The sequence below is a fragment of the Trachypithecus francoisi genome, unplaced genomic scaffold (genome assembly GCF_009764315.1).
Source record: "Trachypithecus francoisi isolate TF-2019V2 unplaced genomic scaffold, Tfra_2.0 Lachesis_group16, whole genome shotgun sequence".
Classification (NCBI taxonomy): Eukaryota; Metazoa; Chordata; class Mammalia; order Primates; family Cercopithecidae; genus Trachypithecus; species Trachypithecus francoisi.
In genome coordinates, this window is record NW_022681461.1 from 9,080,910 (window position 1) to 9,108,583 (window position 27,674).

The 27,674-nt window shown below is 40.2% G+C and overlaps 1 long non-coding RNA gene across 1 annotated transcript; it reads left to right on the forward strand.

Moving 5' to 3' along the window:
* Nucleotides 1-286: 286 nt before the first annotated feature.
* Nucleotides 287-24,694, forward strand: LOC117099299. Its single transcript, XR_004443750.1, has 4 exons — nt 287-463; nt 4,374-5,118; nt 23,541-23,630; nt 24,481-24,694. It is a non-coding gene; the product is annotated as an uncharacterized LOC117099299 (long non-coding RNA).
* Nucleotides 24,695-27,674: the final 2,980 nt, after the last annotated feature.

The following is a 27,674-nucleotide window of genomic DNA, read 5'->3' on the forward strand; positions in this document are numbered from 1 at the left end:
AACCTGGGAAACATGCCCACAGCCATCCCACGTGGTGAGTCAGCTCTCTGGCTCCATTATCTACTGTCTCTTCCCAGATGTGACTGCCTGTTTAGGAGCAGGCAAAGTTATGGGGACCCAGGGGAGAAGCAGACACTCACCTAATGCACAGTCCTGCTGAGAATTTACCCAAACCCAAGGAGGTGGAAATGGAGCAGAGTTTGGGTCCTTTCCAAGACTGTTAACTAAAGATTTCTGTGGTGACATCACATAGAATTTTGACTAGCATTCGCCAAGAATGAACTGAAAGCAGGATCTGTCTCACCATACACTGAGAACTGTAGAATATGCAAGGCACATGGAACTTACTTTCTTATGTATAAAAGCTTGTATATGTTCCTTATACATCTGTCCTAATGCTTTCCAAACAGTCCTCACTCTAAGCCTCATCAAGACCCAGATGAGGAGACAAAGGCACAGAGGGGTGAGTCACTTGACCAAGTCACAGCACGGGAAAGGGACAGAGTTTTTGTGTCAAATCCAGGAAGTTCACCTCTTGGCTATAGTGCTTCTGATTCACCAGTGATTCCCACACAGTGGTCCCCGGGCCAGCGGCATCAAAATCACCCAGGAACTGGATAGAGATGAAAAGTCACTGGCCTCAACCCAGACTTACTGAATCAGAAACTCTGGGGAATGAGGCCCAGAAATACTTGTTTGAACAAGCTTGCCAGGTGATTCTCATGCACACTACAGTTTGAGGAATATTGAACTAGGCCTTTGGAATGAGGTTTTTCTTTACTGAGTGTTTTAGGGGAATTCTTGGGTAAATATCAGAAGAGATTCACTAGAGTCCTTTCTGGGTACAAGTTAATAAATAGGTTTCCTTTCTGAGGTACTGCACGCAATAGTCAGAACTGTAACAAAGTATATTTATGAACATATTAATAAAAAATGTGTTTACTCTGTGAAAATAATATTCCCCTTAGAAAGGCGTTCACATGAACTTGGTGATTGATCTAATAGGGTACAGTCGGGAAGGGTCAAGAGTCACCCCACACCTTGTATCTCAGGTCAGCCCACCTCTTTCCATCTCTGCTCCCATCCTGGCCCCAACTACACTCATCTCTCACTCAGAAATCTACAGTGGCTTCCTAACTCGACACCCCTTCTATTCTGAAACTCGTTCAAACTGTTCTTCACATTGAAGTCAGAGTGATTTTTCTGCAAATCTGAGCTTAAGTAAAGCCCTTAAAGAGTTACTGTTGTTCACAAGATACAAAACAAAATGCCTAACAAGGCATTCCTGACTTTTTAATGATCACCATTCTTTTTTTTTTTTTTTTTTTTGAGACGGAGTCTCGCTCTGTCGCCCGGGCTGGAGTGCAGTGGCCGGATCTCAGCTCACTGCAAGCTCCGCCTCCCGGGTTTACGCCATTCGCCTGTCTCAGCCTCCCGAGTAGCTGGGACTACGGGTGCCCGCCACCTCGCCTGGCTAGTTTTTTGTGTTTTTTAGTAGAGATGGGGTTTCACCATGTTAGCCAGGATGGTCTCAATCTCCTGACCTCGTGATCCGCCCGTCTCGGCCTCCCAAAGTGCTGGGATTACAGGCTTGAGCCACCGCGCCTGGCCATGATCACCATTCTAACTGGTGTGAGATGGTATCTCATTGTGGTTTTGGTTTGCATTTCTGTGATGGCCAGTGATGATGAGCATTTTATGAAAGGTATTTTTTAAAAAAACACCCAAATTGATGGGGTGTGGTGGCTCACACTTGTAATCCCAGAACGTTGGGAGGCCAAGACAAGAGGACCGCTTTAGCCCAGGAGTTTGAGGCTGCAATAAGCTATGATAGCTCCACTGTACTCCAGCCTGAGGGACACAGTGAGATCCTGTCTCTTAAAAGAAGATTAAAAAAAAAAGATCCAAACTGAACTTTTAGTGAACTTGAAGACATAACGATAGAAACTATTCAAAATGAAAAAGACAAAAAGAATTTAAAAGAAAAACACAAAAATAGCAACAGTGAGTGGCAGGACAGTTTTATGTGACACTCATATCTCATGTGCAAAGGGCTCCTTAAGCATATTTTAATCTGTGGCTTTATCATTTTATCAAATTTGGAGATTTTTCAGTCATTATTTCTTCAAATATTTTTTCTGCCCTTCCCACAACCTCTGTCCTTTAGGGACTCTAGTTACACATATATTATAAGAAAGATTGAAAGAAGTCTTCTAGGCAGAAGGAAAATGAAATGAAAACCAGATGAAAATGAATAAACTGTACCAGAAATGATAACTAGTAAATACACCTGTAAATATATATACTTTAGAATTTAAATCTTTTGAAAATATGATAGTTTAATCAAGAGTAATACCAATGTACTATGGAATTCATAACATACGTATAAGTGAATGTAATGACAACAAAACCATAAGGTCTATATAAGCAGAAAAGGGCAAATAGAAGTATGTTATTTAAGCTTCTTACACTGTCAGTGAACCTGTATGATATGATTTGAAGATAGACTACGTTAAGTGAAAGATTTTAAACCCTACACCAACTAGTAAAAGAACAAAACAAGGAGTTACAGCTAAAATCCAACAATGAAGATAAAATGGAACCATAAAAACTTTCAATTAATTTTTAAAAAGGCAAAAATAGAGGAAAAGGGTAACACTGAATAATGTTACAAATGGAAAGCAAATAGCAGGAGGAGATACTTAGACCTAACCACAGCAATAATCATATTAAGTATAAATGGTTTAAATGCCACAATAAAAAGTCCGAGATTGTCGTATTGAATCAAAAAAACAAGACCTAATAAACACAAGAAATTCTCTTTAAATATAAATAGACAAACTGATTAAAACTAAAATGTTCAACAACGATACACTGTGCTAACCCTTCTCAACAAAAGACTGGATACACCTGTAATCCCAGCAATTTGGGAGGCCAAGGCAGGCGGGCGACTTGAGGTCAGGAGTTCAAGACCAGACTGGCCAACATGGTGAAACCCCGTCTCTACTAAAAATACAAAAATTAGTCAGGCATGGTGGTGGTGCCTGTAATCCCAGCTACTTGGGAGGCTGAGGCAGGAGAATCACTTAAACGTGGGAGGCAGAGGCTGCAGTGAGACAAGATAATGCCACTGCACCCCAGCCTGGGTAACAGAAGGAGACTCTGTCTCAAAACAAAACAAAACAAAAGACTGAAGTGGCTACATTAATATCAGACAAAGTTTATTTCAGAGTAAAGAATATTTCCAGTGATAAAGAAGGAATTGGAAATGGCTTTATGCACTCTTGTATTATTTGAAAAAAATCAAATAATACAACATGTAGCCTATATAGGCACATGTATATTTGAACATGTACTTATTTAGTAATTTAAACATTCAATATACTTTTCTTTAGGCTACTCCCTATACCTAGCACTATATAAGTATTAAAAAAAAAAAAAAAAAAAAAGGATAAAGAAGTTGGACACAGCCCCAGACCTAGGGGAGCAAAATCTGTTAAGGAGACAAGACGCTAACTTTGTTTTTTAAGCTAATAAAAGATGTGTCAGATGTTAATTGAAAAATGGGAGTTCAGACAAAAGAATATTTCTGGGATCAGAGCAATTAGGGAAAGTTTCTAGAAGAGAGCTAAACCCCAAGAGTATGCACAGATAAAGAGAAAGAGGGAAGAAGAAAGACATTTTATAATAATTGGAAAATTTTTAATTTATGTGGCTGGGTAGGATTTTACTTTGCTTTATGAGACCATTTTTGGTCTCATTGCTTCCAGGTTTTATGGCTTTTGTGGAAAGTGGTTTGGGTGGATGCAGGGGAACTGCTCTCGTGAACGGGTCATGGCTTTGCAAGCTTTCCAGCAAACTACAGAGAAACAGCAAGGCTCTGGCCGCGTGGAAGCCTGCCTGCCTTGGCATCCTTGGAAAGATTGGTGTGGCTTAATGCGAGGCATAAAACAACACATTTTTTTACACCTCATCCCAGGACAATGACTAAGACCAAGACCAAGTTATTACCTCTGTACAGAGATGACGAAGATCAACCGGGCACCAACCACCACCCTGAGAGTGGGTCACCACACAAGCCCTGTCTCCAGGGCGAGGGGGCCCTAAAAGAAATGGAATTACCCTGCTCCACCAGCTCAGAGGAATGAGGCCTGACGTAGATATTAAGCTGAATTACAGGTGATTTTTTAAAAACCTACACATCTGAGTTTTAGGGCTGAGATTTGTGTTCATAACAGAGATCAGCAGCTCAATCATTAGAATCATTTTCTGATAATAAGATGATTACTCTTTCTTCTTTCTTAGGTACATTGAAGGAGGTCAGTTTGGAGAACCACAGTGTAGACACTTACTCTCTCTCCCTTCTGTTTCAGATAAACTCAGAGCAGGAAGACAGCAAAGAATAGCAGTGAAAAGCATAGTGCTTAATCCAACCCCTTACTCACTGCTGAGACCTGGAAATGATGTTCATCAGATACAAAACAGGAGCGATGATAACTCATTATGTTTGTGTGATGATAAACAGAGAAAATACATTGAAGAGCTTATATGAGTGGCAGACATGGGACATGCTTCCCAGTGGCTGGCCAGCCTGTCATCTTCTCCATCATGTGTCCAGAGAAAAGCTCTGCACATCAACCTCTCAATGAATGATGATGGCACCAGTGAAATCAGGGGAGGCAGGAAATCATGTTAGTTTGGTTTATAATGCAAGAAGTTACAGAATACAGAGTCCTCAAAACTGAGAATGTGCTAGTTGTGTAACAGGGTCTTTCTTGGGACTCAGCCAGGATTCAAACTATAAAGGAAAATCGGGTGAGCAGGTGGGGTAGTCAAATGATTCTATTTGCATGAATAAGTTTGTGAGATGATACCTTCTTGTCCAGGAACATTGAGCAGTGCTCATGCTGGGTGGATTGTGATTTGGAAACCCTGGGAGATGTCATGCCTGACATCAGCTTTCTCGCAGGTGACAGCTGCACCCTCTAACGGCTTCTCAAGTGACGGAGCTCAATGAGTGTAGAAGGGAAAAGTATGAGGATGATCCATGTGCACAGGGTGGACAGCCTCTGTGGTGGGCAATGCATTAGCAATGGAGAGACATTCTGTATCGTGCAGGTATGTGCAAGAACCAAAGAAAATAACTGTCATGAGAATTCTGACCTCATTAATACCCACAGACTAGAGACACCAGGAATCTGAGCTTGCAAAAGCATAAGGGAGCATAAAGGCTGTGTTCTCTTGCCCTTGGGGCACAGCATTTCACCACATTTTGTATTAATTTAACCTTGATGCAGATCGAAGAGCCCCAGTGATTTCCCAATAAAATGCTCCAGTTGCATAAACTTGCTTGACCTTCAGTAGATGCTCATTCTCTATGGTCCACATCTACTGCAGGCTCACATTCTGGCCAGGGAGAATCTTCCACGTGACTGAAGCAAGAGGTCCCACATGATTTGCTTTTTGCCTGGCATGGAGGCACTGTTTGCCCTGGTGACAAAGGACACATAGCCCTGTCTTTCCTCTTGAGGCCACTGGATTCATACTCCATCCTAAGATAACTTTGTATTAATCAAGACCTCCTAACATGTCTCTTTTTTGAAAATGACAAGCATGCTGTGATGAGGTTCTCAAGGTCTGGTCACAGGTTTCTCTCAACAAGCATGGGGACATGGCAGTGCTCAGCACTGCTTTCTTCTGTCCTGGCTCGGGTGCAGTGGTGAGACAGGCACAGCAGCAAGTGAGTGTATCTCTTGCAGTCCTGTAGCCTTCCCCCTTTTCTTCTCTGTCTGTCCCATATCCTTCTCTTTTCTTTCCCTTCATCTCCATTCTTTTCTTTCTTTCCTGTCACTGTTTTCTTCTTTGCTTTTGTCCTGTTTCCTGCTTTCAAAACACATTTATAAAGAGAGCATCCTCTGAGCCAAAAGTGACAAAACTGTTTCACATTCTTTATCTGGTAGCAGGCTGCCGTCTAAAGGGCATTGTAAACACTTCACAGTCCTTCCCTCCCTAAGGGGATTGCCTGATTCTCCATTATAGAATGTCATTAGCTCTAATGAGTGCTGGTTTCAGTGCTAGAAAATAGCAACTAACATAAATTATAAAATATTAAAATTAACACAATAAACTGTCTTGTATTTGCAACATGAATGAATTGGGTTATCATCTTATAATATTCAAGGACACAAAAAGCAAAAATAGCATACCCGATTAAATGATATTTTCCAATAATTTCTTAATTTAAAATAGTCAAGTAGGCAGGCAGAAAGACTACGTTTCCCAGCCTCCATTGCAGTTAGGTTGAGACCATGTGACTGAGTTCCAGCTGATGGAAAATAGGTGAAAATCGCATACTTCCAGGTGTGGGATTTTTGTTTGTTTGTTTGTTTTTTGTTTTTTTTTTTTTTTTTTGGTTTTGGGTTTTTTGTTTTTTGTTTGTTTGTTTGTTTTTGACAGAGTCTTGCTCTGTTGCCCAGGCTGGAGGCTGGAGGGTAGTGGCATGATCTCAGCTCACTATAACCTCCACCTCCCGTGTTCAAGCAATTCTCCTGCCTCAGCAACCCAAGTAGCTAAGACTGCAGGGGCACACCACCACGTCTGGCTAATTTTTGTATTTTTAGTAGAGATGGGGTTTCACCATGTTGGCCAGCTGCTCTCGAACTCCTGACCTCAGGTGATCTGCCTGCCTCAGCTTCCTAATGTGCTGGGATTATAGGCATGAGCCACTACGTCCAGCCCAAGGGTGATCTTTAAAAACATCTCTCACAGGCTTTTTTTACTCCATGCTACAAGATGTAGGAGGATTGCCTAATCCATAATGCATTGTGTGCCAAGCAATATATAATTTTAAATTGTGTTAATATCCTGAGATTTCAGGGTTTATTGTTTGCAAAACAGTATAACTTATCCTGACTCATACAACGGAAAATTATAATTTAAGCATCTACTAAAGCTAATAAAAGCCTCAGAATAAAACAAAGAAATAAATCTTCATAATCTTGGATTTGGCACTGGATTCTTAGATATGACACTAAAAAGCAACAGCAGCAAAAGAAAAAAATAGATAAATTAGACTTCATCTAATTTTTGTGTATCAAGGCTTATTATCAGGAAAGTGAAAAGACAGCCTACAGACAGGGAGAAAATATGTTCAAATCAGATAATAAGATTTTCATATCTAGATTTCATTTACATTTGTGTTGCTTTTTCTTGCTATTTACTGATTGAAGAAATTGGATCTTTGCAGCCCAGCTGGGACTTGGGAATATAGAAAGAAGTCCTTCAACTCAACAACAAAAAGACAAACAACCCAATCAAAGAATTGTCGAAGGACTTGAATAGTCAACACTCCAAAGAAGATATATAAATGGCCAGTAAGCAGCTGAAGAGATGCTCAACATCATTAATGATTAGGAAAATGAAAATCAAAACCACAATGAGATATCACTTCATACAGGTTAGGATGACTAAGGAAAAAAAATCACAAGTGTTGTCAAGAATGTGGAGAAATCAGAATGCTAGGATATTGTGGGTGGGAATGTAAGATGGTGCTGCACTATTGAAAACAGTTTGGTGGTTCTTCAAAAAGCTAAACAGAATTACCATATAACTCAGCAATTCTACACCTAGGTATATACCCAAAAAATCTGAAAACAAGGACTCAAAGAGATACTTCTATGCCAGTGCTCATTGCAGCACTATTCACGACAGCCAAAAGGGGCAAACAAGCCAGGTGCCCATCAACAGATGAGTGGATAAATGAAGTGTTGTTTATGCCTACAGTGGGATATTTATTACTCGGCCATAAAAAGGAATGAAGCTCTGACACATGTAACAACGTGGATGAGGCTTGAAAACATTATGCTAAGTGAAATCAGCCAGACACAAAAGAACAAATACTGTAGATTCCACTTATATGAAATGTTCAGAATAGGACAATTCCTGAAAACAAAAAGTTAAGTTAAAGGTTGCTAGGGGCTGGGGGGAGGGGGAATAGAACATTCTTACTTAATGAGTAGAGTTTCTGTTTGGGATGATGAAACAATCATAAGTAAATAGTGGTGATGGTGCACAAGATTATGAAAGTAATTAATGGCACTAATTGTATACTTAAAATGGCTTAAATGGCAAATCATATACAGTATTACATAGAGAGAGAGAGAGAGAGAGAGAGAGAGAGATTACTGCTCTAAAAAATGGGGGGAAGTCTATCACTTAAATTTAAATTTGAAGCCGCAGTTTGGATTCATGATGTATTTAATCTTTATATTTTACTTTTCTATTTCCTAGTTCTGTCTACTGAAAAGGCCAAATAACAAAAATCAACACAACAGCAATAAGCATCCTAGCCTAGTACCTAAGTTGTCTCTAAGTACCTTTTCCCCAGAAAAAAAACAACAACAACAACAACTAAGAACCCTTAAAGAAAGGTGCATTTCAAGATCTGAGCAGGAAATATATAGGACAATCCTGGAATATCTTGTTATAGAAAGAGAAAAGCCTCTTATGAGGTCCACTAGAACCATGCCAAATGAGTTTCAGGAGGCACCTTGTTAATCTCCCATTTACCAAGGATGGGACCATTTGAACATCAATAAAAATAACTGCAACAATTTGAAGTACATAAAATATGTTTATTCCCATGAGTCCATAATAATACTTAAAAAAAAAAAAAACTTCTTTGCCACACTTAAAGGATGCTAAGAAGCCAACTCATTATTTTGAAAACTAGAAAATAAAAAAGAATCAAATATTTTAATCCTGCTTTTCCTATACAAATGAGATGTCAAAACAACAAAAAGTTTGTGAGGAAACTTTCTCTTTATAGAATTATTCCAGCTTTAAAAATGAAGATGAAAATGAAGAAGAGGAGAAGGAGAACATGGAGGAGGAGAAGGAGAAGAAGGGGGAGAGGAAAGGGGAGAAGGAGAAGGGGAAGAGGAAGAGGAAGAAGAAGAAGAGGAAAAGGAACAAGAAGAAGAAGAAGAGGAGGAGGAGGAGGAGGCAGAGGAGGAGGAGAGGAGAAGGAAAAGGAAGAAGAAGATGGAGAAGAAATATTGATAGGACAGACATAAACAAATGGCTGAATTGTGGCGCCATTTCGAGGTGGGGCACACTACGTTGAGAAGCAGGGCAGAGAGAAGGCATGAGTTCTGTTAAGGGTTACATTCACCTGCTTCAGTTGTCATTACAAAGGACCACAGATGGGCTGTTGGGGGAGTTGCTGAAACAGCAGAAATCTACTGTCTCACAGTCTTGAAGGCTGGATGTCCAAGATCAAGGTGTTGGCAGGGTTGGTTTCTCTAAGGCCTCTCTCCTTGGCTTGCAGATCACTGTCTTCTCCCTGTATACTCACCCGGTCATCCCTCTGTGTGTGTCTGCGTCCGCATCTCCTCTGCCTATAACACACCAGTCAGGTTGGATTAGAGTCCACTGGAAGGATCTCATTTTACCTTAATCACCTCTTTAAAGACCCTGTCTCCAAATACATCACATTCTGAATTACTGAGGGTTAGGACTTCAAAATATGATTTTTTTTTTTTTTTTTTTTTGGTGGGGGGGATGCACTTCAGCCCACAGCAAGGACATGCTTCCTTTAAGATCCAAATGGAAATGTTTATCAGGCCATTGTACCATAAAGCTTAGAGCACAGAAGAGAGGACTGTGCTGGGAGGGCACTGTGCTGGGAGACAGAGAGTCTGAGAGGGAAACTGATTGAGAGGTGCAGGTGGCTGTAGGAAACCCCAACCCAGGACAAGCTGGGTTGGGGGTGGTGAGTCAGAACACTCAGATCATCACACCTGCTCAATGCCATTCTCCAGCAACAGGAAGGAGGGCTCCTCAGAGAAATATCTGGTCCCAGGTCTGGTGCAGGGAACACATAAGATGAGCCTGGAGGGTCACACAGCCCTGGAAATTAAGGAAGTGTTAGAAGAGGATGGAGACACAGCAAGAGGACCCAGGAGCCAGCTGAAAAAGGCATCCACTGGTCAAATTTGGAATAATTTGAACTAAATAGTGATAATGAGGGATTATAACCTATATCATAGACAAGGAATCCATGCACCCACACAGATATGAGCAAATAAATATGGGAGAAGGGCCAGCTCTTCCTTGCAGGAGAATACCAACTCATATATGCAAAAGGAATGACAGAATTAGAAAACCACTTGGCACCCACAACTGTAATGACTGTTTTAGGCAAAAATCATCAAAAGATGCTAAAATCAACTGGCAAATGTGTGATAAGAAGCAGGATATTTGCATAGTCTCAAAGTATCACCTCCCAAGATTCTCCTTAATGACAAAGGGGAAAATAGGAACTTAGCAGTGAAGAAACCTGTGGCACTGTGTTCACCAAGTAACTCTCGCTACCATCACCAGCGATGGGGCAAATTGCTACCACGTTCCTCCTGATCTGACACAGCACCACTTCTGTTGTATCTCTGCCAAAAATGCATTAACTGTATGCCCACACACGCATCACAAACACACACCGCACACGCACGTGCACAGACACACGTACACACACACATGTTCTGCAGAAATGTCAGGCAAATCCATTTGGAGGGATATTCAACAAAATAATGAACACCACTCTTCACAAACATCAAAACCATGGAAGATTTAAAAAAGACTAAAGAACTATTCCAGATGAAAGGATACCAAGGAGACGGGACAACGAAAAGCAATGTGGGATGCTGGATCAGAAAAATAACAATAGTGCGACACCTAGAAAAACTGGAATAAGGTCTGTAGATTAGACAATAGAATGGTATTGATGTTAATTTCCTGCTTTGATAGTTGCACTAGAGTTATAAAAGAGAATACCCCTGGGTTTTGGATATGCACAGTGAAGTGTTCCAATAAGGGAACCACATGTCTGCAATTTATTCTTAAATACGTCAAAACAAAAACTGTGAACTCTACACACGAACAAGTGTGCACACATACACACACGCACACACGGGACTGGGATGAGAACCAAATACTCGGTAACATTATACTATGTTTTGCAATTTCTTGTAAGTCCAAAATTATTTCAAAACGAGAAATTGTTAAAAGGAAAGAAATGACAGCAGCAATAACAAAACAGGGTGGGATGTGTGGAAGTACCCGGTGAGCTCCTGTGTTGCTCTAGTTCACAACCTGGAACAGCTTATCATGTACATGCAGCTGTAATGAAACAACTGATTCAAACAAAATTCTTCCTGTCATTAAAGGCAGGCGTCTGCTGGACCTTCTTCTTCTTAGATTGTGATTCAAAAGCCCAAACCATTCCTCACTGGTCTGAAAAGTGAGTCAATTGCCGAAGCCTCCTGAACCTGGATGTGAGAGGGTTCTGCTTCTAGAGAGGTGATTTCCTTTCCTTTCAAAGCAGCTGGCTAATGACCACATGCCCCTCTAGGCATGAAGACAGGGGAGCAACTGACCTTGGAAGGGAAAACTAGGAACCAGAACACAGTTTCTTATCTCCTCATATCCTTGGTCTCATTCGATCAATCCAAGTAGTTTCCAGCCTGTGAATATGGCCAGGACAGCCCAGAAACCAAGTTCCCATTTTTGGGCAAAGAGCTGAAAGAGTTTCCAAAGGTGAATTGCCAGGTCACCTTCCTCCTCCTCTCTCCTCCAGCTGCTTAGAGGAGTAGAAGTTAAAAGCTGGTTAAATAACTAATATTAAAAAATAATTTGGAGAATCACAAAGGTTCTCACACAAGAGGACTTCACATCGCATGGTCCAACTCTGATGTTCTAGATGAAGAAGCCAGAAGCCCATTGAAGCAAAACAGTTTGTTCAAAGTTACTCTGGTCAGGGCAGGCCAAGACAAGAGATTGTACCAGGGGCCATAGGGCACACAGAGGACACCTGACCGAGATTGGGGGTCATTAGAGAAAAGTCTCTGGAGAAAGAAAGCAGTGAGACAGAATCCTAAGGAATTCAACAGAGGGAGCTGACACATGTCCTAAGGAGACAGATTCACAGCCCAGAGCTGGGAAAGCAAGGCAGGGTACAGGACACAAGCAGCAGTCCCCCACATGTGGCCTGTGGGCAGATGAACCCACAAGGAGCCGCAGAGTCCGGGGCCTGGGGAGGGATTGGGGTTCGATCCCGAGGACATGGGGAGCCTTAGAGGAGTTCAAGCCAGAACTTTCATTCTCACATTCCGCTCTGCGCTCCGGGCAAGGTATGGCATTGTTGCTCCTCCTTCACTCCACCTAGGCTTAGAGTTCTTGACACCAGCTCTAGACCAAGAGGGAGGTCTCCAGAAGAGAGACTGGGATGAGCTCTGGACCCTGAACTGGTCAGTCTCTGTCACTCCTGGGGTCTTCTGTCCCTGTCTGGTGTGCCCTTCCAATGGCTGGGCCTTGAGTGGCCACTCCTGTGGTGTCAGCTTCCAAATGCTGGTTATTTATCACATACATCACACACACCCTCCACACATTGCACACGCACACACCTGATAACCAAGATGAGTGACTAAGGTACCAAGGCTTATTAAGCTAGCTTTAGGGCACGTCTGGAAAAAAAGAAAAATGAGCCACAGACACATCTGTGGCTGTTTTTCCAAAGATGTTTTCAGGAGACTTAGTATTTATACATTTCCTGAAATTGAGGGATGGCAGACAGAAAGACGGGCAGGCAGGTAGTAAAGCAAATGGTTACATTCCTGTTAGACTTTAGTTAGTGCCCAGTTAATCTACATTTCACATAAGAAAAGGTGACTATTTGAAGGGAAAAGAAGGGAGCAAAGGAAGAGTGAATTATGCAGCCACCTCTGGGTAGGAGGGAGGAGTCTTCACTCCGAACCTGGGAAGATAAGCTTGTAATTGACATTATCAATATGGAATGAGTAGACTTTAGTTTTAGGAGCTAGACTTAGATTGTACACCTAAAATTACAATGGGCATGTCCTTGTTTATGAGAGGCCAGCAAAAAATTTACTCCTGAATGATCTGTGGGGCAGCCCATGGTAGATCCCTGAGGCTTCCTACCTGTCCATGGGGACCTGGCTAGCGCACAATGCTAGAGCTATTCATTTGGAAGCTGGTGTTTCCCGGCTCAGCCTCCCTGCTTCAGTTTGGGAGTCCTGATATTTTTTTTTGTTTTGTTTTTGTTTTTGTTTTTGTTTTTGTTTTTGAGACGGAGTCTCGCTCTGTCGCCCAGGCTGGAGTGCAGTGGCCGGATCTCAGCTCACTGCAAGCTCCGCCTCCCGGGTTTAGGCCATTCTCTCGCCTCAGCCTCCCGAGTAGCTGGGACTACAGGCGCCCGCCATCTCGCCCGGCTAATTTTTTGTATTTTTTTAGTAGAGACGGGGTTTCACCGTGTTAGCCAGGATGGTCTCAATCTCCTGACCTCGTGATCCGCCCGTCTCGGCCTCCCAAAGTGCTGGGATTACAGGCTTGAGCCACCGCGCCCGGCCGAGTCCTGATATTTTTTATCCTCCTTTACATACCATCCACACTAGGCACACTATACACACACCACACATACATCACACACACACACATGTTCTCAGTCACTATACACACACCACACATACATCACACACACACACATGTTCTCAGTCACTATACACACACCACACATACATCACACACACACACATGTTCTCAGTCACTATACACACACCACACATACATCACACACACACACATGTTCTCAGTCACATACTTGCTCTTTCTCTTCCTCTTTCTTACTATTTCTCTTACCCTCTTCCTGCTAGTTTCCTGAGAGCGTCCTCTTCATTACTAAAGGGGGACCCTGACAGAGTGGCAGACTGAAGTTGCTTCTGCTGCCGTCTCTGGCCCCTCTTTCCTGACCAATTCCTGCTCTCTGAGCCCAGCACCTTTGTGAGGCTGAGTGCCCAGTGCTGCCATGCTGCCAGCCAAGAGCTGGGGTAGGCAAGGTTCTCTCCTTCTCTTGGCTGAGAATAAATATGCCCATCATCCCAAACCTGCCCTCACCCTGTGCCCTTTACTGACACATAAGGACTCAAAGCCACTTTGTCTCTGGGCACCTTACTCCTACCTGCAGGGAGCTTTTCATAAGCTGATGACCGTGCAGCAATACTGGAGTCACTCCCAGCCCAAATCACCACGCAGAGATGCAAGCCAGCTCCTTCTCTCACACAAGGGAAATTTCAACTCATTGAGATACTCAAAATGGATGCCCTGGGCTTATCAAAACTTTGATGCAGTACTCAATTTTGTTTAAAAGTCATACGTACAGATATGCATGAATGTATATACTGTATATATAGATAGGGTTAGAAAAAGTTATTGGAAGAACATACACTAAAACACATGTTTGAGTAGTAGTAGATTTACAAGTGATTTTTTAATTCCCTGCTTTATTCGATTTTGGTATAATAAATATGCAACAGTTTTAGAATCAGAAAAGACATGACATAAAAATTGCCCATGAGACTAGAACAAGTAGAAGAAAGAATTTTAGGGCTTGAAGACAAGGCTTTAGGATTAACCCAATCAGAAAAGACAAAGAAAAAAAGAATCAAAATAAATAAAGTCATCAGGAAATATGGAATTTTGTAAAACAGCCAACTCTAAGAATAATTGGTGCCCCTGAGGAAGAAAAGAATTCTAAAAGTTTGGAAAACTTATTTGAGAGAATAATTGAGGAAAACTTCCCTGGTCTTAGATACTTCCTTGGTCTGAGAGATCTAGATATCCAAATACAAGAAGCTCAAAGAACTCCTGGGAAATGCATTGCAAAAAGATCATCACCAAGGCACATAGTCATCAGGTTATTTAAAGTCAACATGAAGGAAATAATTTTAAGAGCTGTGAGACAAAAGCATCAGGTAATCTACAAAGGAAAACCTATCAGTCTAACAGCAGATTTCTCAGCAGAAGCCTTACAAGCCAGAAGAGACCCAGGACATATCATTAGCCTTCTTAAACAAAATAATTGTCAGACAAGAATTGTGTAATCAACAACACTAAGCTTCATAAATGAAGGAGAGATGAATTCTTTTTCAGACAAACAAATGCTAAGGGAATTTGCCACTAACAAACCAACACTACAAGAAATGTTGAAAGGAGTTCTAAACCTTGAAACAGAAGCTCAATATAAACTAAGATACAACCTCCTTAAGGCATAAATTTCAAAGGACCTATAAAACAATAACACAATGTAAAAACAAAGTATTTAGGCAACAACTAACAATATAAATAGAACAGTACCTCATATCTCAGTATTAAAGTTGAATGTAAGTGGCCTAGATGCTCCACTTAAAAGATACAGAATGACACAATGGATAAAAAAAAATCACCAACCAAATATCTGCTGACTTCAAGAGACTCACCTAACACATAAGGATTCATATAAACTTAAGACAGATCATCAAGTCAGAGGGTCAATAAAGAAACAATGGACTTAAACTATACCCTAGAACAAATGGACTTAAAGATATTCACAGAACATTCTACCAAACAACTGCAGAATATACATTCTTCTCATCAGCACATGAAACATTCTCCAAGATAGACCATATGATAGACCATGAAACAAGTCTCAATAAATTGAAGAAAGTAGAAATCATATAAAGTATCTTCCCAGACCACAGTAGAATAAAATGGGAAATCAACTCCAAAGGGAACCCTCAAAACTATGCAAATACATGGAAATTAAATAATCTGCTCTTAAATAATTTTTCGGTTAACAATCAAATCAAGATGGAAATGTAAAAATTATTTGAAATAATAATGGTGACACAACTTACCAAAACCTATGGGATACAGCAAAAGTGGTACTAAGAAAAAGGTTCATAGCATTCAATGCCGACGTCAAAACATCTGAAAGAGCACAAATAGACGATCTAAGGTTATACTGCAAGGAACTACAGAAACAGCAACAAACTAAACCCAAACCCAAGAGAGAAAAAAAAAAGCAAAGATAAGAGCAGAACTAAATGAAATTGAAAGAAAACAACAACAACTACTACAAAAACGACACAATGGCTGGGTGCAGTGGCTCATGCCTGTAATCTCAACACTTTGGGAGGCCATAACAGTCAGATCACTTGAGCTCAGGAGTTTGAGAAGAGCTTGGCCAGCATGGTGAAACTCATCTCCAAAAGAATATAAAATAATTTTGAATTTTTTTGTAAAAATACAAAAATTATCCAGGCACGGTGGTGCACACCTGTCATCTTAGCTACTTGGGAGGCTGAGACAGGAGAATCACTTGAACCAGGGAGGCAGAGGTTGCAGTGAGTCGAGGTCATGCCACTGCACTCCAGCCTGTGTGACAGAGGGAGACTCAGTCTCACAAAAAGAAAAAAAATACAAAAGAGAAATGAAACAAAAAGCTGTTTCTTTGTAAATATAAACAAAATTGATAGACCATTAGCAAGATGAACCAAGAAAGGAAGAGAAAAGATACAAATAAGCTCAATTAGAAGGAAACTGGAGATATTACAACCAATACCACAGAAATACAAAAGATCATTCAAGGGTACTATGAACAGCTTTATGCACACAAACTACAAAATCTAGGGAAAATGGATAAATTCCTGGAAATATGCAACCTTCCTAGATTAAGTCAGGAATAAATAGAAATGCTGAACAGAACAATAACCAGCAGCAATATTGAATTAGTAATTTTTTAAATGCCAACAACAAAAAAAAGTTCAGGACCAGATGGATTCACAGCTGAATTCTGTCAGACATTCAAAGAATAATTGGTACCAATTCTACTGAAACTATTCCAAAAGATAAAGAGAATCCTCCCTAAATCATTTTATGAAGCCAGAATCACTCTAATACCAAAACCAGGAAAAAAAAACCATAACAAAAAAAGAAAACTACAGACCAATATCCCTGACGAATATAGACGTAAAAATCATCCACAAAATACTAGCTAACTGAATCCAACAGCATATCAAACAGATAACACATCTTGATCAAGTGGGTTTCATACCAGAGATGCAGGGATGGTTTAATATACACAAGTCAATAAATGTGATACATCACATGAACAGAAAATTTCTTTAAAAATCATATGATCATCTCAATATGCAGAGAAAACATTTGATGAAATCCAGTAATGCTTTATGATTAAAAAAAAGAAAAAACTCAACAAAATAGACATAGAAGGGACTTACCTCAAAGTAATAAAAGCCATATATGACAAACCCACAGCCAACATTATACTGAATGGGGAAGAGTTGAAAGCATTCCCCTGAGAACGAGAACAAGACAAGAATGCCCACTTTCACCCCTTATATTCAACATAGTACTGGAAGTCCTAACCAGAGCAATCAGACAAGAGAAAGAAACAAAGGGCATCCAATTTGGAAAAGAGGAAGTCAACCTATTGCTGTTTATTGATGATATGATTGTATGCCTAGAAAACCCTAAAGACTCACCCTGAACATCCTTTAGATTTGATAAATGAATTCAATAAAGTCTCAAGATACAAAATAAATGTACACAAATCAATAGCACTGCTATACACCAACAATGACCATGCTGAGAGTCAAATCAAGAACTCAGTCCCTTTCACAACAGCTGCCAAAAAAAACGAGTAAAATATGTAGAAATATACTTAACCAAGGAGGTGAAAGATCTCTACAAGGAAAACTACAAAACACTGCTGAAATAAATCATAGAGGACACAAATGGAAATAATCCCATGCTCATGGATAGAAAGAATCAATATTGTGAAAATGACCATATTGCCAAAAGCCATCTACACATTCAATGCAATTCCCATCAAAATGCCATTGTCATTCTTCATAGAACTAGAAAATAATACTAAAATTATATGAAACCAGAAAAGAATCTGCATAACCAAAGCAATACTAAGCAAAATGAAAAAATCTGGAGACATCACATTACCCAATGTCAAACAGCATGGTACTGGTATAAAAATAGGCACATCAGTCAATGGAACAAAATAGAGAACCTATAAATAACGCCAAATACTTAGAGCTAACTGATCTTCCACAAGCATACAAAAGCATAAATTGGGGAAAGGGCATACTATTCAACAAATGGTGCTGGAAAAATCTGACAAGCCACATGTAGAGGAATGAAACTGAATCCCCATCTCTCACCTTATATAAAAATCAACTCAAGATGGATCAAAAACTTAAACCTAAACCAGAAATTGTAAAAATTCTAGAAGATAACATTGGAAAAATTCTTTTTGACATTGGCTTAGGCAAATAATTCATGACTAAGACCCCAAAAGCAAATAGGACAAAATCAAAAATAAATAGACGGAACCTAATTAGACTTAAAAGCTTTAGCACAGCAAAGGAAATAATCAGCAGAGTAAACAGACAGCCCACAGAGTGGAATAAAATATTCACTAACTACGCATCCAACAAAGGATTAATATCCAGAATCTACAAAGAAATCAGTAAGGAAAAAACAATCCCATTAAAAAATGGGCAAAAGACATGAATAGACAATTCTCAAAATAAGATATACAAACAGCCAACAAACATATGAAAAAGTGCTCAACCAAGAAGAAATTGATTCCCGGAACAGACCAATAATGAGCTCTGAAATTAAATCAGCGATAGATAGCTTACCAACCAGAAAAAAAAAAAGAAAAACCTGGGACCTAATGAATTCATAGCCAAATTCTGCCAGATGTACAAAGAAGAGCTGGTACCGTTTCTACAGAAACTATTCCAAAAAATTGAGGAGAAACTTCTCCCCAACTCATTCTATGAGGCCAGCATCATCTTGATACCAAAACCTGGCAGAGACACACACAAAAAAGAAAACTTCAGGCCAATATCCTTGATGAACATTGATGCAAAAGGTCTCAACAAAATATTTGCAAACTGGATCCAGTAGCACATCAAAAAGTTAATCCACTCTAGGTGCAGTGGCTCACGCCTATAATCCCAGCACTTTAGGAGGCCAAGGCAGGAGGATTGCCTGAGCTCAGGAGTTCAAAATTAACCTAGCCAACATGGCGAAACCCTGTCTCTACAAAAATACAAAAAATTAGCTGGGCGTGGTCAGGGGCACCTCTAATCCCAGTTACTCAGGAGGCTGAGGCGGGAGAATTGCTTGAACCCGGGAGGTGGAGGTTGCAGTGAGCCGAGATCATGCCACTGCACTCCAGCCTGGGTGACAGAGCAAGACTCTGTCTCAAAAAAAAAAAGAAAAAAAAAGTTAATCCACCAAGATCAAGTAAGCTTCATCCCCAGGATGAGAGGTTGGTTCAACACACTCAAATCAATAAATGTGATTCATCGCATAAACAGAACTAAAGACAAAAACCACATGATTATCTCAATAGATGCAGAAGAAAAGGCTTTTGACAAAATTCAACACCCCTTCATGTTAAAAACGCTCAATGAACTAGGTATTGAAGGAAGACACCACAAAATAGTAAGAGCCGCTGATTACAAACCCACAGCCAACATTATATTGAATGGGCAAAAGCTGGAAGCATTCACCTTGAAAAGCGGCACAAGACAAGGATGCCGTCTCTCACCACTTCTATTCAACATAGTATTGAAAGTCCTAGCCAGATCAATCAGGCAAGGGAAAGAAATCAAGGGCATAAAATAGAAAAAGAGGAAGTCAAACTACCTCTGTTTGCAAACGACATGATTTTATACCTAGAACACCCCATAGTCTCAGCCCAAAAGTACCTCCAGCTGATAAACAACCTCAGCAAAGTTGCAGGATACAAAATCAATACAAAAATCACCAGCATTCCTATACACCAACAACAGCCTAATCAGAAAAGCCATCCCATCCATAACTGCCACAAAAAGAATAAAATACCTAGGAATAGAGCTAACCAGGAAGGTGAAAGATCTCTACAATGAGAATTACAAAACACTGCTCAAAGAAATCAGAGAAGATCCAAACAAATGGAAAAACTATTCCATGCTCATGGATAGGAAGAACCAATATCATTAAAATGGCTATACTGCCCAAAGCAATTTATAGATTCAATGCTATTTCTATCAAACTACCAATTACATTCTTCACAGAACTGGAAAAAAAAACTATTTTAAATTCACATGAAACCAAAAAAGAGCCCAAATAGTCAACGCAATCATAAGCAAGAAGAACAAAGCTAGAGGCATCACATCAGCTGACTTCAAACTACATTACAAGGCTACAGTAACCAGAATAGCATATACTGGTGCAAATGCAGGCACATAAACCAATGGAACAGAACAGAGATCCCAAAAATAAGGTCACACGTCTACAGCCATCTGATCTTCGACAAAACTGACAAAAACAAGCAATGGGGAAAGGACTCCCTATTCAATAAATGGTGCTGGGATAACTGGTTAGCCATATGCAGAAGATTGATACTGGACCCCGACATCATATACAAAAAATAACTCAACATGGATTAAGGACTTTCATGTGAAACCGAAAACCATAAAAACCCTGGAAGACAACTTAGGCAATACCATCCTGGACACAGGAAAATTGACAAATGTTATCTAATTAAACTTAAGCGCTCCTGAACAGCAAAAGAAATTATCAACAGAGTAAACAGACAACCTACAGAATGGGACAAAATATTTGCAAACTAAGCATCTGACAAAGTCTAATATCCAGCATCCATAAGGAACCTAAACAAATTTACAACAGAAAAACAAACAACCCCATTAAAAAGTGGGCAAAGGACATGAACAGACACCTCTCAAAAGAAGACATACATGCAGCCAACAAGCATATTTTTAAAAGCTCGACATCACTGATCATTAGAGAAATGCAAATCAAAGCCAACGATATACCATCTCACACCAGTCTGAATGGCTACTATTAAAAAGTCAAAAAATAACACAGGCTGGTGAGTTTGCAGAGAAGGGAACACTTGCACACTGTCCGTGAAAGTGTAAATTAGTTCAATCATTGTGGAAGGCATTATGGCAATTCCTCAAAGAGCTGAAAGCAGAACTATAATTTGACCCAGCAATCCTGCTACTGGGTACATACCCAGAGGAATATAAATCATTCTACCATAAAGACGGATGTATACAAATGTTCATTGCAGCACTATTCACAATAGCAAAGACATGGAATCAACCTAAATGTCCATCAATGACAGATTGGTTAAAGAAAATGGTGTAAATGTTAAATACATATACACCACAGAATACTACGTAGTCATAAAAAAGAATGGGACTATGTCTTTTGTGGGAACATGGATGGAGCGGGAGGCTCTTATCCTTAGCAAACTAATGCAGAAACAGAAAACTAAATACTGTATGTTCTCACTTACAAGTGGGAGCTAAATGATAAGAACTTATGAACACAAAGAAGGAAATAACAGACACTGGGGTCTGCTCAAAGAGGGAGCATGAGAGGAGGGAGAGGAGCAGAAAGATAACTATTGGGTACTTGGCTTAATACCTGGATGAGGAAATAATATGTAAAACAAACCCCCATGACACATGTTTGCCTATGTAGCAAACCTTCACATGTACCCTCAAACCTAAAAGTTTAAAAAATAACAATAAATTGTAAAATAGTCATAAAATAAAACACCAAAAGAAGAGCATAACTTAACTACTGCTAATTGCAGCAACTTGAATGAATGTCATGAACATATTAAATAAAAATACTCGACAGTAAATAAAAAAGAAAAATTACTCAACACCACTAATCATCTGGGAAATGATTATTTAAACCACCTTACTCCTGCAATAATTGCCATAAGTAAAAAGTCAAAAATGTGGTGAAAAGGGAAAACTTTTACACTACTGCTGGAAATGTAAATTAATACAACCACTCTGGAAAACAGTATGGAGATTATTTAAAGAACTAAAAGCATAGCTATCATTCGATCCAGCAATCCCACTACTGGGTATCTACCCAAAGGAAAAGAAGTCACTATATGAAAAAGACACTTGCACACACATGGTTATAGCAACAAAATTTGCAATTGCAAAGATATAGAACAAACCTAAGTGCCCATGGACAAACAAGTAGATGAAGAAAGTGTATATACATAGCATAGAATGCTTCCCAGCCATACAAAGGAATGAAATAATGTCTTTTGCAGCAACTTAGATGGAGCTGGAGGCCATTACTCTAAGTGAAGTAACTCAGGAATGGAAAACCAAATATCATATTTCCTGCTTATAAGTGGGAGCTAAGCTATGAGGACCCAAAGACACAAGAATGGTATAATGGACTTTGAGGACTCAGCGGGGAAGGCTGGAAAGGGGTAAGGGATAAAAGACTACATGCTGGGTACATCGTACACTGCTCAGGTGACAGATGCCCTAAAATCTCAGAAATCACCACCAAATAACTTATCCTTGCAACCAAGAACCACCTGTACCCCAAAAACTATTGAAATAAAATTGTTTTTAATGCCTCATCATTTTAATTTAATTTGAAAGAAAATCATGTTGCATTTTTAAAGTTTATTTTCAGGAAAACATTGACCATGACTTTATCTTCATTCCATGAAGGTTCAATGAGAGGGTAATGATTATAAAAATAGTGGCTATGTCCAGATAGTATCTGGATGATTAGTATCACAAGTTGGTACTTTTCCAAAATATTTCTGAAAACTGGGCTAAGGCCCACGACTTCATGAAAACAAAAAAATGTTGATCTTCTAGGGACTTTGATTCCAAATAAGGGCTTTGATTTATAATAAGGATATTATAAAAATTTATATTATCTTGAACAGCAGTTAGCTGCTCAATGAATATGTTCATATTTTCTAGGAGAAAAGAGTTTTGCCTTATAATCATCTTTAAAACAAATACTTCTTGAAAGAAACCTGCAAAAATATTTTGAGTCACATGAAAACCTCAATGATAAACAGGCAAACGGTACAATAATGTGGTTTACATTCTGCTGGTAAACATACTAGGGATGAGCCACGGGCATTGAAAATCTGTAAATATTCACAACGAGCTCACTCCTCCCACCCAGGAAAATTCTTGTTCCACTGTTTACAACTTCAGGAAATGCGTGGAAACTGATTCCTGAGGCTGGTGAAACGCCTTCTAAGGTCAACCTCTTCTGAGTCCATACACATAACTCCAGAGCATGTTCCTTAACAGCAAATGGGCTCTGGGGTCTGCAGACAGATGCTTGCACCAGTGACATTCTCTGTTTCTTCTCTCTTCCTGTCCCTGTTCTTTCTCTAGCCCTCTCTCTTCCCAATTATTTTGTCTCTTACTATTAGTATCTACAGAGACAAAATGTTGTTGTGATTTTCTTGCAATGATAGGGACAAATACCTGAGTTAGTCAAATAATGGAGCCATTAGCATATTGCTTGGAGTTATATTATCCAGACCATTGCCTCAGGAATTCACTTGTGGATAGCCGTAGGTTTTATAACTCAGAGGTTTAGAACTAAAACTTCCAAGTGTAGTTTTTTTCCCGAGTGCTTCACCAATATTAGAGAACAACGCATTTTTCTCCAGTAAAGTGGTTCTCAAAGTATGGTCCAGGGACTCCAGGAGTCTCCAAGATCCTTTCAAGGGATTCATGAAGTCAAAACTATTTTCATGATAACACTAAGACATTATTTGTCTCATCCTCTTATGAGTCTAGAATGGAATTTTCCAGAGGCTACATGATGGGTGACATCACAACAGACTGAGTGCAGAGCCAGCTATGAGAATCCAGCTGCCTTCTATTAAGGTAGGCATTAAAGATATTTTTAAAATGTAAAACAATGCCATTCATCTCCCTAAATAGCCTTTATTTTGGAAATGTAGTTATTTTTATAAAAAGATTTTATTTATATTAACATGTAATGGTTTATATTCTTATTTTTAAATAAATAAGTTAATTTTTAGATTTATTTGTTTTAATTTCTAAAACGATAAATATCAATAGCTATGATCCACATAAACAAAAGCTCTTTGGGATCCTCAATTATGTTTAAGAATGTCAAAGAGAAATGATAGAAAAATTGATTACTACTTCTCTAGTACAATTTAAAACAAACAATTTTATTAAATTGGCTTATTTTATTTTGGCCTTGTCTGATAGAATCTCTTTGGGGCTAGATATGGCAGCTTTGTAAGGTGTCCACTTGGCCAGGCTGAACCACATTTCCACAGTTGCCTTTCTCATGTGTTTCTGGCCAGAGGGAGCCAAAGAAAGGCTCTAGTGCAGTATTTGAAGCACAGACATGAAGCAACCACCATCTTGTAAATCACCTTACCATATCTGCTTCTAAGAAATAGCCACTTCAAGTCATTCACATGCCTTTGGTATTCACCCCTCATCTGTGGATGCACCTCCTTGGCGCAAGGCACAGCCAGGCCTCCTGCTGCTCCACTTTCCCCCCAGTCCTCCTTCAGGTTCTCTGACTGCTGGGCCAGCTGTGTGTGATGAAAGACCTGGCTTCTCCAGGACATGCAGACCACCAAGGGCAGAAGGAACACAATAAAGGGTCTGCATTTCTATCTGTTCTCCTGGGCTCCAGCAGATGCATTTCAGCTCCTTCTTGCTCTCCCCTTTCCATATTCATCTTATTTTCCAGGTACCCTTTATGTGGGTGCCTTCAAGCTCCAGCACCAAATATGAAGGCGACTGCCATCACCAGCTCCCACCCCTACCTAAGGTCAAATCCCTGAATGGCATATAACACACTAGAGCAATTAAAAGGATCTAACTAAAGGTAGGGAAGGAAAAATGTGTGTACAGAGACAGGAAGTCATGGACACAGTTATATTGAAAGAGACAATGATCTCCTCCTCCTCGTTGTGATATTATCATGCCTTTCCACGCTTGGGCTTCTGAGGTTGTTATGCTGAAAGTCTGCCCTAACTACAGGGTCACACACAGAACTGCATCCACAAAGAGGCAGATTGATTGTAGGATGGTTTCATGGGCATATATTTATCTCCAAATTCATCAGATTGTATACATTAATTAAATACAGTTTTTTGTGTTACAATTATACCTCAATAAAGTGAGAGCTTTTTTCAAAAAAGAGGGGAAGAAGGCTGGGCTCATTTGAAACAATGGCTCAGGTTGTCACACCTGGAAGCACATTTGTTATCAGGCCAAGGAAGTTGGAAGAAAGACCTTCATGGCACCATTCTGGCCATCTGTGTAAGACAAACAGCCAGCCTCCTAGCTGGGGATAAATGGCAAGTGTGCCTATATACGTTCTGCTTCCCTGTCATTCTTCCCTTTCATTTCACTTCGTTTTTCAAGTATTTGTTGAATTCCATGCCCTCTATGTGACCAGCACTGGGTTGGATTCCATGGGCAAATACATGTATTTTCGTACTTGGGGAATTCGTTAGTTACCTATTGCTGCATAACAAATTACCCCCAAAACTTAGCAACTTAAAGCAATAATTCTCTATTAATTCACAAAGTTCTGGACAGTCAAAAATCTTGGAGTGGTTTATCTGGGTCTTTCTGACTCAGGCTCTGTTATGAGGTTTCAGTTGAGTTGTTGGCCAGGACTGCAGTTATCTGAAGGCTTGACTAGGGCTGGAAGATCTGCTTCCAAGAAATAGCCACTTCAAGTCATTCACATGCCATTGGCAAGAGGCCTCAGTTTCTCATTATGTAGACTCCTCCATAGGTGATATGGTTGGGATGTGCTTGCCCTCCAAATCTCATGTTGAAATGTGATCCCCGATATTGGAGGTGGACCCAGAGAAAGGTGTTTGGGTCATGGAGGTGGATCCCTCATGAGTGGCTTAGTGCCCTCCTTGCAGTAATGAGTAAGTTCTCACTCTGATTTCACGTAAGATGTGGTCACTTCAAAGAGCCAGGCAGCTCTCTCCTCCCTTTTTCTTGCTCCCTCTCTCACCATGTGACATACTGCTCCCTCTTCACATTCCACCATCATTAGAAGCTTGCTGAGGCCCTCACCAGAAGCAGATGCCATCACCATGCTTCCTGTACATCCTGCAGAATCATGAGCCAAAATAAACCTCTTTTCTTTATAAATTACCCAGTTTCTGGTATTTCTTTATATCAACACAAGTGGACTAACACAGAAAATTGTTACTAAGGAGTGGGATGCTGCTATAAAGATACTTGAAGATGTGAAAGAAGCTTTGAAGTTGGGTAACAGACAGACGTTGGAAGAGTTTGGAGAGCTCAGAAGAAGACAGGAAGACAAGGGAAAGTTTGAAACTTCTTAGAGACTGGTTAACTGGTTGTGACCAAGATACTGATAGAAATATAGACAGTGTTTTTCTAACAAGAAACTATAAGAACAAACAAAACTTTAAAAAAAGGAAATACAGACAGTGAAGGCCAAGCTGATAAGGTCCCAGACAAAAATGAAGAAGTTACAGGGAGCTACAGCAAAGGTCACCCTTATTATACCCTAGCAAAGAGCTTTGCTTCATTGTGTCCATGTCTTACAGTTTTATGAAAGGTTGAACTTAAGAGTGATGACTTAGCATATCTGGCAGAAGAAATTTCTAAGCAGCAAAGCATGCAAGATGTGCCCTAGCTGCTTCTAACAATCTAAGATCAGACACGGAAGCAGAGGAAAAACTTAAGTTGGAACTTGTCATTAAAAGGGAAGTATAGTGTAAAAATTTGGAAAATCTGCAGCCTCGCTATGTGGTAGAGAAGAAAAGAGCATTTTCAGGCGAAGAATCCAAGCAGGCTAAGGAATAACCACTTGTTAGAGAGACTAACATAACTAAAAGGGAGCCAAGTGCTAATAGTCAAGACAACAGAAAAAAGTGCTTGAAGGCATTTCAGAATCTCTGAGGCAGACCCTCCCATCACAGACCCAGAGGGCCAAGAGGAAAGAATAGTTTCAGGGGCCAGGCCCAGGGCTCCATTGCTCTGCTCCCAGAATCCTGGCAACTCCATCTCCAGCCTCAGTGAAAAGGACCACAGATACAGTTCAGGCCACAACTCCAAATGGCACAAGCCATAAACCTTGGTGGTTTCCACATGGTGTTAAGCCTGCAGATGCGCAGAATGCAGAAGTGAAGGAGGTTTGGAAGCTTCCTCCTAGATTTCAGAGGATGTATTGGAAAGCCTGAGTGCCCAGGCAGATGCCTGCAACATGGGTGGAGCCCTCACAGAGAAACTCTGCTAAAGACATGCTGAAGGGAAATATGGGGTTGGCGCCCCCACACAGAGTCTCCACCACCAGGGCACTGTTTAGTGGAGCTGTGGGAAGAGAGTCACTGCCCTCCAGACCAGAAAATGTAGAGCCATCAGCAGTTTATACCCTGAGCCTAGAAAAGCTCCAGGCATTCAACTCCAACCCATGAAACAGCCAGAGGGGTTGCGCCCTGCAAAATCACAGGGGCAGAACTACTAGGGCCTGGGGAACCCATACCTTGCACCACTGCGCCCAACATGTTAGACATGGTGTCAAGGAAGATTATGCTGGAGTTTTAATGTTTAATGTCTCTCCTGCTGGGTTTCAGACTTGTGTGGGTCGTGTTGCCCAATTATTTTCCTTTTGGAATGGAAATCTTTACCCAATACCTGTTCCATCATTGTATCTTGTAAGTAAATGACTTGTTTTTTATAATTTTACAGGCTCATAGGTAGACAAAACTTGCCTTGTGTCTCTGATGAGACTTCGGACTTTGAACTTGAGACTTTTGAGTTAATGCTAGGATGAGTTAAGACTTTGGGGGACTATTGAGAAGGGATTATTGTTTTTTGCCATGTGAAAGGACATGAGATTTGGAGGGCTGGGGGCAGAATGATATGGTTTGTCCCCTCCAAATC